The sequence below is a fragment of the Capra hircus genome, chromosome 5, assembly GCF_001704415.2.
Source record: "Capra hircus breed San Clemente chromosome 5, ASM170441v1, whole genome shotgun sequence".
Classification (NCBI taxonomy): domain Eukaryota; kingdom Metazoa; phylum Chordata; class Mammalia; order Artiodactyla; family Bovidae; genus Capra; species Capra hircus.
This window is the reverse complement of record NC_030812.1, coordinates 43,474,283-43,492,250: the sequence shown is the minus strand read 5'-3', so window position 1 is coordinate 43,492,250 and position 17,968 is coordinate 43,474,283. Positions and strand designations below refer to the sequence as shown.

General features: G+C 39.5%; 1 protein-coding gene across 3 annotated transcripts in view; it reads left to right on the top strand.

Moving 5' to 3' along the window:
* The window catches only part of FRS2 (fibroblast growth factor receptor substrate 2), a 110,386-nt gene continuing 96,968 nt past the window's right edge, over positions 4,551-17,968 (top strand). For all 3 annotated transcript variants that reach the window (XR_001918058.1, XM_018047955.1, XM_018047954.1), the window contains exon 1: positions 4,551-4,706. The gene's annotated coding sequence lies outside the window, so the exon portion shown is untranslated. The remainder of the gene's footprint in view (positions 4,707-17,968) is intronic.

The window sequence follows — 17,968 nt, the reverse complement described above, 5'->3', positions numbered from 1 at the left end:
TTTGTCATTTCTGTTTCCAAGGCACTTGACAAATAACATCAGCTACAATGCCTGTAAAATGTTGGTGGTAATCGTATTTATAATCTGATGCCTGCGCTTGCTTGGCTAATTTAGAAATGGTACAACATGGTACCCCACAATTTTCTACCCCAGAAAAACAATTTAAAATTACCTCAAAATACATATTATATAAGGCAGAATTCTATTTTTCTTTCTCTAAGATTCCCATATGATTCCACACACCAGTGGCTCCAACCTCAGCGTGTGCCATGAAGATTTCATGTGTGAGTGAAGCCAACTCATTGTACTACTGAAAAAAGAGCTGCACAGGAGCTAAGGGCATCGACACTTTGTGGGATGCATGCCCAGTTTGCCACAGTGTCCAAATTTTCAAGAGACACCAGAAATTGGGATTGTTATTTTACATGACATTACTCAATTTAAGATTTTTGACTCAATTTATTTCTTGGTACAGAACTCTGTGGGTCAAACAACACAGTTGAGGCCATTTGTCAAATCTCTGCCAAATATACTAGTACATAGATATGATAGATATGAGTACGCTGTGCTGTTATTCAAACCGGTTTTTAAAGCACTTGTGCCAAGACATGAATAAAAGGTAAAGAAGATGAAATATGACAAAGCCTTCATGAAACTCACAAGTCTAGTGGAGCGGTAGGCAATAATGTCGCAGAAGAGAGTGAAAAATGGCATAGCAGAGTGTGGAACCCAGGACTTAAGTCTGGTGATTTAAGTATTTGATCAGGCCTACATTAAAACAAACAAACAAAAACCACAAAGAACCCCATTATTTCAAAAGTTGGCAAACTGGTGGACACCCAAGTAGATGGCTCTTTTGTTTAACAAAACACCTGAATGGATTTTTGGGGTGGGAGCTATGCATAGACAGGGCGACAGCCTTGCACAGTTCCAGGGGGACCATTCCTATTGTGCCCTGTGCAATCGGCACCCCCTTGAGCACCATTTAGGTTGTATTCTTTGTGAATGGTACCTCCTGGAATTGTGCAAGTTGGCAACTCTGTCAACAAAGATAGGCCTAGAGTCTGGTCTGAGAGGAGGATTGAGAGCTAAATCCTTCTACATAATAAAGTGGGAGGAATTTTAAGTCTTTGCTTAGCGGGTGGAGGCAGGAGGGTGGAGGGATGCTTGTAATGGGGAAAAGAAAAGGGTTTGGAGAAAAGATGTTTAGGATGAGGATGGGCCAGCAATGTAACAACAACCTGGAGCCTATGAACCTGGTGAGAGATTTCTTGTAATTTTTAAGAGAGATACGTATACTCCTTTGTTATCCTCTCTAACCTCCAGTAGATACTGATAAATGAAGTCAAATGCTTTTTCTGTGGCATCAGCTACAATCTTTGAACCTCTTATGTACGAATCGGGAGATAACCACGAAAGACTCAGTGCTCAGGCTCACGTAGCAACACTTGGCTAAACATATTAGCACTATAATAACTTGTCTTTTTATTGCTTTTCTTCAAAAAAGTTCAGAGTACTTATGCTTTTATTTCCTCATTTGTTCTAACATTCCAGTGTGGAAGGGGGAGATTTATGATAACATTATTTAGAGATGGAGAAATTGAAATAGAGATTAAATCGCTTACTCAGTGTTGCATAGTTGGGGTGGTGAAGCCCACAGCGGAATTTGGTTCCACAAGCTCCTGCCACGAAGTAGAGAGATCATGAGTTTTGGAATTAGAGGGATCTTTGTTTGAACAACCCTGATTTCTCCCCCTTAATAAGAATGTGGCCTTTAAGTCAATTACTTCATCTAAGCCTCAGTTTTTCTCTTCTGTACAATTAAGGCCATAAAACCTCATAGTAGGGTAGTGAAGATCAATTTAGAAAATGCAGGTTAAGCCCTTGTACAGAGTAGTTTGCAAATGAGATTAGTTCCACCTCCAACCCAGTAGTATCTGGTTAAATTTCAGTACAAATTGACAGTAATCAAAAAAGAATCCTATTAATTTTTTTTCTAGCCTCCTCTCCTACTGAAAGCAAAACATAAATAAATAAATCACTCAATTTACTGGGAAGAACTTTTGCTTCAGTAGAGTTATTTCTGTTGGGGATAATTAGAAAAAAAAAAGGTGGGGGGTGGGGATTTGTGGAAGACAAGATAGTGGAGTACAGAGGTTCTAAAGCTTGAGAATGTATCAGAACCACTGAGAAGGCCTGTCAGAACACAGACAGATGGGCCCCACACCAGTTACAAGGTCTGGAGTGAGGCCTAATAATTTGCATTTGTAACAAGTTCAAAGATGATGTTGATGATAGTAGTCCAGAGACTACACTTCAGAGAAGCACTAGCATGGTTAAGTGAAATTCTGGGGGTGAGGTCCAGCCCTCTGTGTTTTGACATGACCTTTTGGTGATTCTGATGCATTCACAAGACTGAGAACCTCTGGCATAGTGGTGAAAAAGCAGCTGAGGAGGAAGACTCACATTCAAATCCTGGCTGCACCAGTTACTAGTTAGATGACCAGATTCAATGACAAACCTGCAGCGCCACTGCATCCAGCAGGGAGCCTGACAATGTCTGCGATTCAGGGTTCCTCTCGCTATCCCTCTAAGCCCTCGGTGGAAAGTAGTGAGTCCTGCCAGGCCAGACTATGTTTCTTACTTCTTCACACTCCAAGGCACGAAAGGCTGATAAATTTGGCCATTAGAGAAGTATTTACAAACATTTCTGTGATCACAGAAAGAAAATAAGGCAGCACTGTTAAAAAAAAAAAAAAGCCAAAAGCAAAGGCATTGTTTGCATCTTTCAATTCGTAATAACAGGTTGTGAACTATTTTCATTTCCCCTGACTTTCTTAGTAGAAAATTTAAAAAATCTTCCTCTTCCTCCCCCACAGTTTTAAGAGATGCTTGTAAATTTGTTTGGCAGATAGTATGCATGCTAAGCGCTCCCTGCCAGTCCCTGACCCAGAATCTAGCCTCAAATACAGAAACTACCTCAGATGTTTGGTGCCTTTCTGATTTTGTGGCTGAGGAATCCTTTTTTCCGCCTCCTTTTCATGCCTGTCCTCTGACTCTGGGTCCTCGAACTGTCTCAGCTCACAGTGTCACAAGTACCCAGGCTGGTCCCAGGACATTGTTTGGCTCACCTACCTTCATTTTTCCCATTGCAAAACCCTCTGTTGTTTAGTCCCTAAGTCACCACCGACTCTTCCACGACCCTATGGACTGCAGCCTGCCAGGCTCCTCTGCCCATGGGATTTTCCAGGCAAGAATACTGAAGTGGGTTGCCATTTCCTTCTCCAGGGGATCTTCCTGACCCAGGGATTAAACCCATGTCTCTGGCATTGCAGGGGGATTCTTTACCACCGGTACTCTTGGGAAGCCCTCTACTCTTTTATTTCCTTATTTCCTTCACTAACCTTTTCAAACACCTATGAGTAATCTGTAGTTTTCCAAATTACCTCCTTCTAGAGTGATTCCACTGGAGGAAAAACTGTTCCTATTAGTGACAAGGTATGAGAATGGTTGGTTTTTACCCAGACCAGGTGGTGCTAGTGGTAAAGAATCTGGCTGCCAATGCAGGAGACGCCAGTTCCATCCCTGGGTCGGCAAGATCCCCTAGAAGAGGGCATGACAACCCACTCCAGTATTCTTGCCTGAAGAATGCCATGGACAGAGGAGCCTGGTGGGCTACCGTCCATAGCGTTGCAGAGAGTCGGACACAACTGAAGCAACTTAGCACACAGCATTTTCATTTTGAGTTCCTCTAACAATCCAGAGATGATTATATATGTGTGCGTGTGTGCACATGCAAACACACATACACAGCAACTATATAAAACATATCACAAAGGAGGAAAACGGTCCTAGACAGGTAAAGTAACTTGCCCAGGGTGAAAAAATAAAAGTATAAAAGAACAGGACCCAGGCAGTAAGCTTCCAGTTTCCCAGTTCTTGGCCTCAAGTGATGCAATAAAGGAATATAATTTGATTCCTGTCCTCAAAGAACTTAAAACTCGTGTTAGGGATGGGTGAAATTTATACACAACAGGAGTTAAAATAAAATCAAGAACTAATGTTTGCGGTATCGGGTTTGGTCTATTTAGACCGGTATCCTCCTCTGCCAGAAGTTAAGGATAGCACCAACCTCAAGGGATTTAAGGACGATTAACTAAGCTAAGCACCCAAAAGCTTAATACAGTGTCTACCACGCAAATAAATGTTTAGTAGTATTTTTAAAGGAGGCAAAGTGGGGGGGTAAGAATACTGGAGAGGGTCGGAAGGCGGGTGAAGGCGCTGGACCTTGGCACCTAAATCTTCTGAGCCTCAGTTTTCTCCTCTGTAAAATCAGGTGGCCTGAGTAGAACACGTCGAAGAGCTGTAAACGATTCACCCGGAGTTTGGGGAAAGGCGGAGCCGCGGGGCAGCAAGGGTTAGCAAGGAGCCCGGGGGCGGCTTTGCGGGCGCCGGCGGCAGAGGCCCCGCCCCGTCCCGCTTGGGAGGCCCTGGCAGCTCCAGCCCGCGAGCAGTTCCGGTGCCAAAACCCTTCCCTCCCCCGCTCCCCCGGAAGTGCTTTTCTAGGGTTCGGGCCGTAGAGAGGCCTTGTAGGCACAGCCGCTGAGGCTTGGTCGGCTCTGAGGAGGGGCTCCTATCCGTGTGGGAGCCCAGGGTTTAGCGCCGGTCGACCCGCGCCTTGGCCCCTCTCACCTCCCGGGCCGACGGTGAGTGGCCGGGGGAGTGAACTGCGACGGCCGCGGGCCGCGTCGGGGCTGGCGCTCTCGGGCCCCCGCTACCCGCTCTGGGCTCCAGGCTGCGGGCTGGGCTGTCGGGGTTCGAGAAAGGGGGTTGTCGACCGCCGCCGTTTTCGCCGAGCCCGGGGGACTGGAAGGAGCGGGCGGTGGGGGCCGTGGGGTGGGCGGGGCGGAGCCAGGGAGTGGGTTCCCGGAGCTGTTGTTGCTGTTGGGAGAGTTAAGAATGGGCTGGGCCTCTGTCCATCCAGCCCCCTCATTTCTGCTCCCCTATATCCTCGCGCTGTCTCTGGGATTTGGTTTTTCTGTGTCCGACCCGGGGCTGGGAATCTGGACGTCAGACTCAATCGTGGGCTGTAGTTGACTTTGGCGATCTCTAGGTCTGTCGTCCGGCTCAGTAATTAGCTGGGGTCCCAGGAGTGTCGTCTCTTCGGTCCCAGGGCGGGGCGATGCGTGTGTAGACACCAGAGATCTTCTGCAAGGCTTTCCGTCTAGACTGGTGTAGGGGTTGCTCAGGATCGGTTTGGACTGCGCTTGGGACCGGTGTTGGAGGCGTAGGGCAGTGTGGCACCAGCATGCCTCCCATGATCTTTACTCACTGGAAAGCTTACTCAAGCTCTTGTTGAAGTCACTTCTTAAAACAACAAACTTGCTTGAGGAAAATCAGGAGTTCAGGTAAGTTCCCTTATTTTCTCCGCCGACGTTAGGAATGATGCTACTCTCTAATCGGCACTCCTAATTTCTGTGGCTATCTGAAGTCAAAGTGGTTTGGTGAGTTCAGTCTGCGGTTGTTGTAAGAATTGACTGCGTAGGGTTGGAGAATTATTATACCCTCCCTTTCTTAAAGTTTGTTTACCTTCATGTTTGGAATTGTCATTTTTCTTAACTTTTAAAGAAAAATTGTGCCCTGTAACTCCAAGGAGATTCCTTAGACTGTTACAGCTGTTGCTGCAATGCAGAGGTTCACACAGGTGGCCAGAGGTGTTTTTGTTGTTGTTGTTTTTTGCTGTTGTTTTATAATATTAGATGTTTACTTCAGATAAATTGAGTCTTTCGTAGAGGAGAAAGTGATGTAGGTCGTTGTTTTTAGCGAACAGGTTTTAGGTAATAAACAGCACCCGAAAGGTTTGTAGGAAATATGATTTCCCACATTTACTAGTGATTTTAAAATTATGGTCATAAAGGAATACAGTTACTGTTGATTTTGACTGCCAGCAGATAACCATTACTTTTGCAGTGTAGAGCATATGCTCACCACCTTTGTGAAACCAGCGACACTTTCCTGTACTTCTCATCTTGTGCTTGTATTAGGACTTATGCTCTAGTTTTTTTGGGAGTACTTATCTCATTCTTCCACCACCGGAAGGGAGTAATCTCATGAATTAGAGAAAATAGACTGAAGTGACTATTCAGGGAGCTGTCTTATGCACAAGAAAATTGATTTCACCATTGCTGATCTTCTACAGGTAAAGGGTGGATGATTTTTAAAGTCCCTGCAAAAGATTGTGGAGTGAAGACTAGTTGCCCAACTTTTAGATTTAGATAGAAACTGTAGATTCTCAGCTATTTGAAGTGCTTGGGATATTGAAATTGAGAGGATCTGGAAAAGGAGTCAGGTTAGATACGGTTATAAATTCGTACTGAAGGTGTGATAGTGTGTTTTGAAGGCAAAGATTTCAAGAATTGTAAGAATAGAAAAAGGAAAAATCAGCTGCCCAAAGTAAATTTAATTATGCTCACGTTAATTCAGCAGATACTGAACATTTGCATTGGAAATTATATTATTCAAGTCAGTTCAACAGATATTGCCGTGTTAGGCATCAAACTTTGTTAGGCAACCATGTAGGAGCAAGAAAAGATACAGCCATAACAACTAAGCTTCATGTTTTGGCAGTAATTTTCTAAGGTGTGTCAGAAGTCATGAAGAGCGTATTAAATATTTAGGCATATTACATTTTTTTTCCTAATTGGAGGTGAGTGCTTTGTGCTTCATGAAAACCACTGCTAGGCATTAGAGGATGCAAAGATTAAGTCTTGAGTCTTAAGGAATTTGAAATCTAGGAGATGTCATATATTTGTATAATAATTTACAGCATATAAAAATAAATACTTCCTATGTGAGTGGTTTGACCTAAGTTTGGAGTTGTACGAAAGGAAAATGGGTTCATTTTTATCTAGAGTAAAATGGAAGGTGGTAGAGGTATAGTAATGCTTTTAAAGTTAGCTCTGAAGCTGTTATTTATTGAGCATTTCATGCATACCAGGCTCTGTGCTAGTTGCTTTACATACCTTTTCTAAGCTTCACAACAATATCTGAGCATATTTCTTAATAATGAGGTCACTGATACTTAAGTGACTTATCTGGACTCTGTAGTAGCAGGTAACTGAGCCCTAGTTTGAATACAAGTCTGTCTTGGGCCAAAACCTGTGTGTTTTTGCTACAACATGCTAATCCCAATAAACCAGCAGCCTGAGTTCAACATTACAGAGGGTAAGACTTTTCTAAGACAAAAATTTAGGGGCTGGAAGTAGGTGGATGAAGAAGGCTTTTTAAATAAAGGGAATGATGTGAGCACAAGTATGGAGGTGGGAAAGTTCATTATGTACTCAGAGGAAAGTATGTAGACCAGCTTACCTAGGATATAGGGTTCATTTTGGGGAATAAGAGATGAGGTTTGAAATATAAATTGGGGCTAGATTGTAGAGCATGTTTAAATGCTGTATTTCAGAGTATTTGGGAGGTAATGAGAAACTACCAAGGTTTAATAGTGTAGCATGTAGAATGATTTGTTGTATAAAGCCAATTTTCAAGAGAATATAAATAATAGGAAAAGGCAGTGAGGGTATCATGATTTAGGTAGGTGGGCGGGAGTAGGGATTGTTGAGAAAGATTTGGAGGAATTGGAGGCTGAAGATTACACTCATTTTGATTGTAGGTGACGGCACTGGTGGTATTACTAAAAATATGGGCAAGGAGGTGCATAGTGAGATCAGTTTTTAGTATAGTGAGTTTTTTATATACTTAACAAACACTGAAAATAGTCAGAATTCTTTGAAAATATGGGTTTGGAGTTCATGAGAGAGGTCAGTGCCAGGCATATATTAAACATTGGTGTAGAGAATAATATAAATAGATGTATTCGTTGAATCTGTTTAAGAAGATGAAAGAGTCAAGGGAGAGTCTAGACCAAAAAAAAAAGAGAACCCTTTATTTTAGATGGCATCTGTTTAAAACAGAAGGAAAAAACACTAGATAGATAGTTTTATGCAGTGAGTAAAAATTTTGGTAGTCTGTGTACTGCTCCCTCACATTGTAGACTCAAATGGCGTAGAAAGAATCTGATCATTGAAAATCTGATTGGGAAACAACTTTCTTGCTGTACTCCTAAGAATACTGTGCTATCATTACTCTATCTCAGGGAGGAGGGACTGTTTCAGACTCATTTGGTTCAATGTCAGTCTTTGGTTACTTTAGAGCTGTTTGGTCGTTTCTTTTGGACATTTGTTGGCAAGTGATATGTGAGGATTTGGATTCTCTGTCATTGTATTCTCTTTATATGTATGACTTTCAATTTTGGTTTCAATATCATTAATTTCTGATTATTCAAAGACAATTTTTGTCCCTCAGATTACTACTGGCTGCTAGCAGTGCCTTTCGTAGAAAATGGTATTTAATTGCATATTTTTCTTCCAACTCCCTTTTGTAAGTACTTTTGATTAACATGAGTAGTTTTGTCTCTAATGTTTGGATTATTTTAGAGAGAATGATAAGACACTTACCATATAATGATACATATATTAAAAACTATACATTTTAATTTAGAAAGTATGTAAGAACTATATAGATGCATAAAATTTCCTGTGGTTTCCTGTTTAAATATTTAAGGGAACCTGTATATCGGTGTGTAAAAAAATGGTAGTTATTTGCAGAATGAGGCTTAGAGTTGTAACTTTTTGAGGGCAAGTTGATTATTTTTAGATTAAATTATTATGGAAGTGTTTATTTCCTTCTTGAGAATTAGTATATTCCTTTTGTTTTTTAGGAATATGTTTTTCACTCTTGTCACAGGCACTTGGGAACATCCTGAGTCCTGTGTCAGTGTTGTTGGAGGCAGTGGGGTTTGTGTGTGCTTTGTCTGGGCTGGGTAGCTTAGTTGCAGTGAGCCTGGTATTAATAAGGCAAAGGTCAGGAGTTCCATTTAGCTTCAGTCTGAGCGATGGCCAGGGAGTACACCTCTCACTCCTGCCAGCTGTCTGGGAAATTCCTCGGTTGTCGCTGGTCACAAAGGTGACTGGATTAGGATGGATTTTTTTTTTTTTTAAACCACTGGAAGAATATTAGAGGAAATTTAGCATAGTGATTAGGAACTCGGACTCTGGAATTAGACAGACCTATGTCATGAGTTTGCATAAACTCTGGGAGTTGGTGATGGACAGGGAGGCCTGGCATGCTGCAGTCCATGGGGTCGCAAAGGGTCGGACACGACTGAGCGACTGAACTGAACTGAACTAATGTCAGAATTCTTGGTCTGTGCTCTTGGGAGAGCCTCTAAACCCCTCCAATGAAGAAAGCCTCGATTTCCTCATTATTGAATAGGTTAATATTTGGTTTGGGCATGTCCTACCATTGCTTTCTTTTTCCAAGTGGAGGTTAACTGCTTAGACCTGTGGTTCCCAGGTGCTGGACCGTGGAGTGGTGTCAGTCCACCACAGAGTTGTCACTTGTCTGAAGTGAAATGAGAATGAATGAACTTCTCAGAAAGCTACATTTATTGAATTTAGAAGATAATATGTTTTTCTAAAATTATCTTTTACCATTTTTGGTATCAGCATATTAATTTTTTAAATGAAATAATGGTGATAGTAATTGGTAGTTATTTTCTTTTTAAATGTCTTTGGCAGAATAAAAGTAACCACCCCCACCCCACTCCACCCTTTTTTTTTTTTTTTTTAAGATTATGGCTCTGTGAAATCTAAAATCTTGGTTAAACAGAACCAGGAGATAGGGAAGAGTACTCATTCAACATATTTATGCATATTCAAGGTTTGGCTTACAGTCTACCCTTCGATTACCCTATAGGGGTTGTATTGTCATTCTCACCTCATTGAATTTGAATTTGTCAAGTTTTACGTGAATACCTACAGCATATTTCAAGGAGCAACTCAGATGGTTTTCAGTTGAGTTCAAACAACTTGCTCCAAATTATTTGTTTAAAGCTATGTTTCTCAACCAGAGTCCCAGGAGGAAACTGGTGAACTGTGGGGGCTGCCTGGGGGTGCTGCTGTCAGTCATCCCTCTGCTGATTAGCCAAGAAGATAAATAAGTCACTCGCCTTTGACATAGTGAAGTAGCAGAAACTGGCTTTCCTTTTCACCTCTTCTGTAGAATTGTTGAAGCTAGAGTTAGAAAAGCTTTATTTAATGTAGCAAGTAAACCTTGTATGCATATCAGTATTCGAAATGCTTTCTAGAGAAAGAGAATAATTCAGTGCTTTGCATAATTGGTTATGTAAGTGGAGCCTCAGAAGTCCTCCTGGGGACACAAAACAATTATTAGCATAAGCGGTTATTGAAATTGCATTCAGTTGTTTAGATGAGAAGCTTATTGACCCCCTGGTTCACTTAGAGTTGAGGCGAAAACTTAAGTTGCAAACCTAGCTTGTTAAATTAAGGCTTAGCATTTGTTTCCGTTGAGTGTTTTTGGTTAGGTAATTTAAAAAATTGGGAGTGTTGTAGAAATACTTAATTTGTGTTAGAATGCCTAAAGCAAAATGTTCAGGTTAAGCTGAAATAGCTTAGGACCTCTGTACTTTAATTTTAAAGAAAATTGGATGTTTGCTGCTTTAGATATTAAGGATGCTATTGTTTTATAGTTTTGTTATATATCTTTGATTCTGGTAAATGAAAAAAAATCACGTATATTCATTTATTTAATAATGCTTGCAATTTTCCTCTAAAGTGCTTCTAATGGCAGTAATGAATGGTATGCTCAGAAGTCTGGAGCTGTAGCCCAGAGTGCCCAGAGTGCACATTTCACGATGTCTGTAGCATTTAGTTTTAAAAATTCTTAGGAATTTTGCATTGCTGTTTTATATGTATGTAAACAGTGTTTTAAAGTGCTGCCAGCTAAAATTGGTGCCCCCAAGAAAGGTCATATGTTCATCCTGTGGATTTTTGTATTCACTTTGACATGGCTTGTATTACAATTTAGTAGCACTATGCTTAACTATTTAATTTTGGCTCATGAAAAAAAAATCTTGTGTTCTGATGGTTTTGGTGGAACATGGGAGATGGTGAAAAGGTCTTCACACTTTCTGTTTTTTTCTCAACAAACAGCAAACTATTTTAAACTACTGCTGAGGAGCTGTAGTTTCATAGAAATAACATGACTTTGAAAGGAAATTGAATAATTATAAAAGTAAGAACATCTGAAAAATTGAACATTGCTCAGTTATCAGTGTATTTCTAGTGTTATAAAAAAATATAGCAACTTTGTCTAATAGAACTTACTGCAATGATGGAAGTGTTCTTTATCTGTACTATTTAATATAGTGGCCCTCATATGGGCCACTAAGCACTTAGTGTGTCTAGTGTTACAGATAAACTGATTTTTAAATTTTGTTTAATTTTAATTACTTTGAATGTGAACAGCTACTTGTGGCTACTATATTAGACAGTGCTGCTCTCAAGGGTTAGGAAGACAAGAGAAAGAAGAGAGGTTAGTAATCTTCATGCCACCTCTCAGCTCAGTTATAGGCACTCCACAAGTAGTTCTTAAAGAAGATAATGAATCTTTTTATTGTTTCAGTTTTGAATACCAAGCTCTGGGGCATATTCTAGATTTTTAGGGAATGATTGCTAGCCTTTTTTTTTTTTCTTGTTGATTTTTAAAATTTACTTTTATTACAGAAGCATATAGGATAATAAATGTACAGCTTAAATAATTGGCTTAAACAGTAGAACATTGCCTCTTTGAAGCCCCTCTGTACTTATCACCACTTGTGTTCTCTGACATGCTTCCTAAGTCACCATGATCTGAATTTTGTGTTAATCATTCCCTTGCTTTTCTTTTTAATTTTGGTTAATATATTTTTAAAAAATCCTTTTTCCTCTTTCTTCATGTTCGGAAGTTTGTAGTTTCCCTTTATTTTAGTTCTTCCTGACTTCCAACAAATTGTATATTCTTTTTGTTTTAAGCACTGTTGCTTTCATTTGCCTGTGTAACACACACATACACATACATACATACAAATGTCTTTGCTCATTTTCATTTGCGTCTTCAACTTCCTGTTGAGATCTGAGATCATTTTCTCTGTCCCTGAACATCCTTTAGAGGGTCTGTTATTTGAAAAACTTCTTATTTGTTTGAAAGTCTTATTCCTGAAGGTGACTTTCCTGTGTGTGCATTCAGTGCTAGCAATTATTATTATTTTTATTATAGATCTTGCTCCATTCTCTTCTAGGTTTTATTGTTTTTGAAAAATCAGTAATCGATGTGATTTGCCATTGCTTTAAAGATACAGTTGGCCCTACATATCTGCAGGTTTTGCCTTGTTGGATTTAACCACCCATGAACTGAAATATTTGAAAAATTATAGGAAGTTTAAAAAGCAGAACTTGAATTTGTTGCATGTTGGCAACTATTTATATAGCATTTCCATTGTATTAGGTATTTTGAGTAATCTGGAGTATGCCTGAGGACATACATGCTGCTGCTGCTGCTAAGTCGCTTCAGTCGTGTCCGACTCTGTGCGACCCCATAGACGGCAGCCCACCAGGCTCCGCCGTCCCTGGGATTCTCCAGGCAAGAACACTGGAGTGGGTTGCCATTTCCTTCTCCAGTGCAGGAAAGTGAAAAGTGAAAGTGAAGTCGCTCAGTCGTGTCTGACTCTTAGCGACCCCATGGACTGCAGCCCACCAGGCTCCTCCGTCCATGGGATTTTCCAGGCAAGAGTACTGGAGTGGGGTGCCATATGCAAATACTACAGTGTCTTGTAGAAGGGACTTGAACTTTGGCGGGTATCCTCTGAGGTCTTGGAACCATTCATGCCCCTTTGGAAAACTGAGGGATGACTGTTTTTGTTGTTTCATGAGAGCTAGTTTTGACATGGCTTTTTTTTTTTTCACCCTTGGTGTACTGCACTTTTGTTTTGATATGTCTGAAAGATGGTTTCTTCTGTTTATCATGTTTGGTGTACAGTAGGCTTTGGAATCTAAAGATTGATGTCAGTTCTGGAGAACTGTTGGCTATTTTCTCCTCAAATTTTATCTTCTTTATTTCATGTCTGAAACTGGTGTTTTGAAGTATGTTAGATCTTTTTACTCTACCCATTGGGCCTTTTAATTGGTCTTTTATATTTTCTATTTCTGTGTCTGTTTGTGTTGTGTTCTCAATAATTAGTGCCTTTTCTTCCAGTTAGCTAATTCTCACCTCAGTTTTGTTCACCTGTTTCATTGAGTTTTTTTCACTTTATTTTATCAATTATATCTTTTAAAAAAATTGTGGTAAAATACACATAAATAGAATTTACCATTTTAGCCATTTTAAAGCATATGGGTCATGACATTGAGTATATTCCCCTTATTGTGTGACTGTCACCACTGTCCATCTCCAGGACTTTTTTCATCATCATAAAATTTTGTACCCATTCAACAGTAAGCCCTTGTTCCCTCTTCACTGAGCCCCTGGCAACAGCTACTTTACTTCTGTGAATTTATTCTGTATGGTCATATAAGTGGATCATACAGTGTTTGTCATTTTGTCTAGTTTATTTCACTCAGCATAATGTCTTCATCTGTGTTGTACCATGTTTATTGAGTTTTTGAAAATTTCATTTACTCTATTTTTGGTCATTTCTAGAAGTTGTATTCAGTTCCTTTTAAAGATTATCCTTTTTTAAAAACATAGTTTTTCCGTTTTTAGTCATATTCCCAAGGTACTTTATTTCTTAAAAATCTATTTAATATGCTTTTTTTAATTGAGTGTGATAATTACAGTATTTGAAGTCTGCAGATGTGAGTCTGTTGTTTTGCTTGCTCTTTCTCGTAGTGCTGTGCTTTCCTAAATCATTTTGTGTTCTGACTGTGAAGTTCCTTAGAACGTTCCCTGTATTAATTTTGCACAGTGAGTTTTAAAAAGTAGGATTAATATATAGCTTAGAGCTTATAAGTAAGCACCTGGAGATTAGTATCCTGTGTTCTTAAACTTTTTAATTTGAAATGATTTCTAACTTACAGTAAAGTTGCAAGAATGATATAGTAGACTCATATATCCTTTACCCATGTTTATCAATTTTTAAACATTTTGCCATATTTGATTTATGGCACAAACACACATTATTATTTGTTTTTGTGACCACTGAAGAGTTTGTTGCATACCTTTTTACTTTTTAATAGCTCAGGGTGTATTTCCTAAGAATAAGGATATTCTTTTAGGTAATCACAGTACCATTATCAAATTCCAAGAATTTAACATTGGTAAATACTTTAGTCTCCATATGCTTTAAATTCCAGTCCTGTAGATTTGATCATATCTTGTATTTAGTTGTCATTTCTTTTTAGTCTCCTGTGTGGATCACAATAAACTGTGGAAAATTCTGAAAGAGATGGGAATACCAGATCACCTGACCTGCCTCTTGAGAAACCTATATGCGGGTCAGGAAGCAACAGTTAGAACTGGACATGGAACAACAGACTGGTTCCAAGTAGGAAAAGGAGTACGTCAAGACTGTATATTGTCACCCTGCTTATTTAACTTATATGCAGAGTACATCATGAGAAACGCTGGGCTGGAGGAAGAACAAGCTGGAATCAAGATTGCCGGGACAAGTATCAATAACCTCAGATATGCAGATGACACCACCCTTATGGCAGAAAGTGAAGAGGAACTAAAACACCTCTTGATGAAAGTGAAAGAGGAGAGTGAAAAAGCTGGCTTAAAGCTCAACATTCAGAAAACTAAGATCATGGCATCTGGTCCCATCACTTCGTGGGAAATAGATGGGGTAACAGTGGAAACAGTGTCAGACTTTATTTTGGGGGCTCCAAAATCACTGCAGATGGTGATTGCAGCCATGAAATTAAAAGACGCTTACTCCTTGGAAGAAAAATTCTGACCAACCTAGATGCATATTGAAAAGCAGAGACATTACTTGGCCAACAAAGGTCCATCTAGTCAAGGCTATGGTTTTTCCAGTGGTCATATATGGATGTGGATTGGAGTATAAAGAAAGCTGAGTGCTGAAGAATTGATGCTTTTGAACTGTGGTGTTGGAGAAGACTCTTGAGAGTCCCTTGGACTGCAAGGAGATCCAACCAGTCCATTCTGAAGGAGATCAGGCCTGCGATTTCTTTGGAAGGAATGATGCTAAAGCTGAAACTCCAATACTTTGTCCACCTCATGTGAAGAGTTGACTCATTGGAAAAGACTGATGCTGGGAGGGATTGGGGGCAGGAGGAGAAGGGGCCGACAGAGGATGAGATGGCTGGATGGCATCACTGACTCGATGGACGTGAGCCTGAGTGAACTCCGGGAGTTGGTGATGGACAGGGAGGCCTGGCGTGCTGCGATTCATGGGGTAGCAAAGAGTTGGACACGACTGAGCGACTGAACTGAACTGAACTGAACTGAAAATGAGCTTGTCTTTGTCTTTTATGTAATTAAAGAATACAGATAAATTGTTTTATAGAAAAATGTTCAACTTCTATTTATCTCATAGTTTCAGGTTATTTATTTATCATCAGTCAGACTACTACAAAAGGTAGGTGCCCCTCTCACAATATTACATCTGGATATACATTATGTCTGTTTGCCCCTCATTAGTGATTTTACTTTTGGTCAGAGTGTTGAGTGGTTTATTCACTGTATAGTTACTGGTTTTCTCCTTATATTTAATAAGCAATCTGCAGGGACGTCCTAGTGTTTTGTTCTTCATGAAAAGATAAGTACAGTGGGACTTCCCTGGCAACCCTGTGCAGTGCAGGGGGTGTGGGTTCGATCCCTGGTTAGGGAGCTAGATCTCACATGCCTTGAGGCCAAAACATAAAACAGAAGCAATATTGTAACAAATTCAATAAAGATTTAAAAAGTGGTCCTCACCAAAATAAAAAAAAGATAAGTACAGTAATAATATGTATTTCATTTGTATGAAAGATTTCTAGTTTGCCAGGCATTTTTATACATACCTTGTTTTAGTGCTCTTTTAAAAAATTTGCTTTTATTGTACTTCGCTCTATTACATTTTTTTACAAATCAAAGGTTTGTGGCAACCCTGTGTTGAGCAAGTCTGTTGGTACTATTCTTCCCATAGCATTTGCTAGCTTCATGTCTTTTTTGTTACATTTTGGTAATTCTCACAATATTTCAAACTTTTTCATTCTTATTATTATATTTGTTATGGTGATGTGTAATCAGTGATCTCTGATGTTAACTGCTATGACTTGCTGAAGGCTCAGTTGATAGCATTTTTTAGCAATGAAGTTTTTAAGACAACTTTTTATTGAAATATAGTTGATTTAAAGTATTTTTAAGTTAAGGTATGCACATTTCTTTTCGATATGCTGTTGTATACTTAATAGACTACAGGATCACATAAACATAACTTTTATATGCACTGGGCAATGAGAAAAATTTGTGTGACTTGTTTTATTATGATACTCACTTTATTGTTGTGGTCTGGAACTGAACTTGCAGTATCTCTTAGGTACGCCTGTATTTTATGACCTTATTTTAATCTTTATGGCAGTAGTACATATTTTATAGTTCTGGAAACTAAGACTCAAAAACGTAGCTAATAAGAGGCAGCATTGGAATTCAAACCCTTAAAGTTTTCTTAAGACTGTTTTTTAAACTAGCCACAGTTGCCCTCTAAGTTGGAAGATCGACTGTTAACTTAGGGCATGGTCTGTGTCTTGTCTCCTGTGTTGTCAGTGCCTGGGATGGTTGAGTGAATAAGTAACGCACAGACAGGAGTTGCTATCTGACATGAGGGTCTTACATGTTAAGAGTTCTAATGTAATTATATTTGTTCACATTTTATACTTACATATATAAATGTAGGCATATGGATAATGTGTATGTATGTTGTTGCTCAGTCACTAAGCTGTGTCTGACTCTTGGTGACCCCATGGACTGCAGCACATCAGGGTCCTCTGTCTTCCACTGTTTCCCAGAGTTTGCTCAAATTCATGTCCATTGAGTCAGTGATGCTATTTAACCATCTATTCCCTGGCACCCCCTTCTCCTGTAAGTACATAATAATATATACGTAGTTGCTTAAAATTTGTCTGGAAGGTTTTTCTGAAGCTCTGCATAACTCTAGGTAAGATTTTTTTTTTTTTAGATTAAAAAGTAAATGGATTTGCCTTTAATGAAGAAAATTTGGAGCTTTCTTTTTCTTGGCTGTGCTGCATGGCTTGTGGGATCTTAGTTCCCTGACTAGGGATTGAACACTGGCCGTCAGCAATGAGAATGTGGAGTCCTAACCATTTGGACTGCTGGGAAATTCCCCCACATTTGGCTTTCTCAAAGGCATTAGGTGATAAAGATAAGTGAGGCAGATTTTCTGGTATCAGTTAAATTCTTTTTTTGTTAAGCAAATCTTTAAGATTGGGGTGATTGGAGGAATGTAGTGTATTACTAGAATGTAATCTCTTGACCTGGTTAATTGGTGGATGCTGGGCCCTAACAAGATTCATCTTTTCTCTTGTTTTACCTCTGACTTTCTACCTTCCATTCTTGGTTGAAGCCGGAGGGACTTGGGCATAGGACACAAGTTCCCCCTTGGCTTCAATTGTTGGGACCCTACTAGGTATCAAGAACCATGCTGGATATTGAGGTTAAAATGGTGAATCTAGATAGATGTAGTTGTTGTCGTGAAGCACAATTCAGAGGTGATGAACTATTATATCCCTTTGTTTGTGTTAGTCATTTATATATTTAAATCGAATATTTCTAAGAAAATCTTATTTATGTCGGCTGAAATTTTCCTGGCCAGAGAAAAAATTCTTGAGACCCTTAATGGATTGTGTAAGTATAGAATTTGAGACTGAAAACTACTCAGTAAGTGTGTTCTGAAAACTGATAACTTTAATTTCAATTGAAGTCTTTTATTAAAGCCTAACCTAAGTAAATTACAGATGCTATAAAGACTGCTATTTGCCTCCTATGGGGTTTTATGAATAGTTACTAGAAGTAGTGTCTTGGAAGTTATATGTATTACATAGTTCTTTGACAT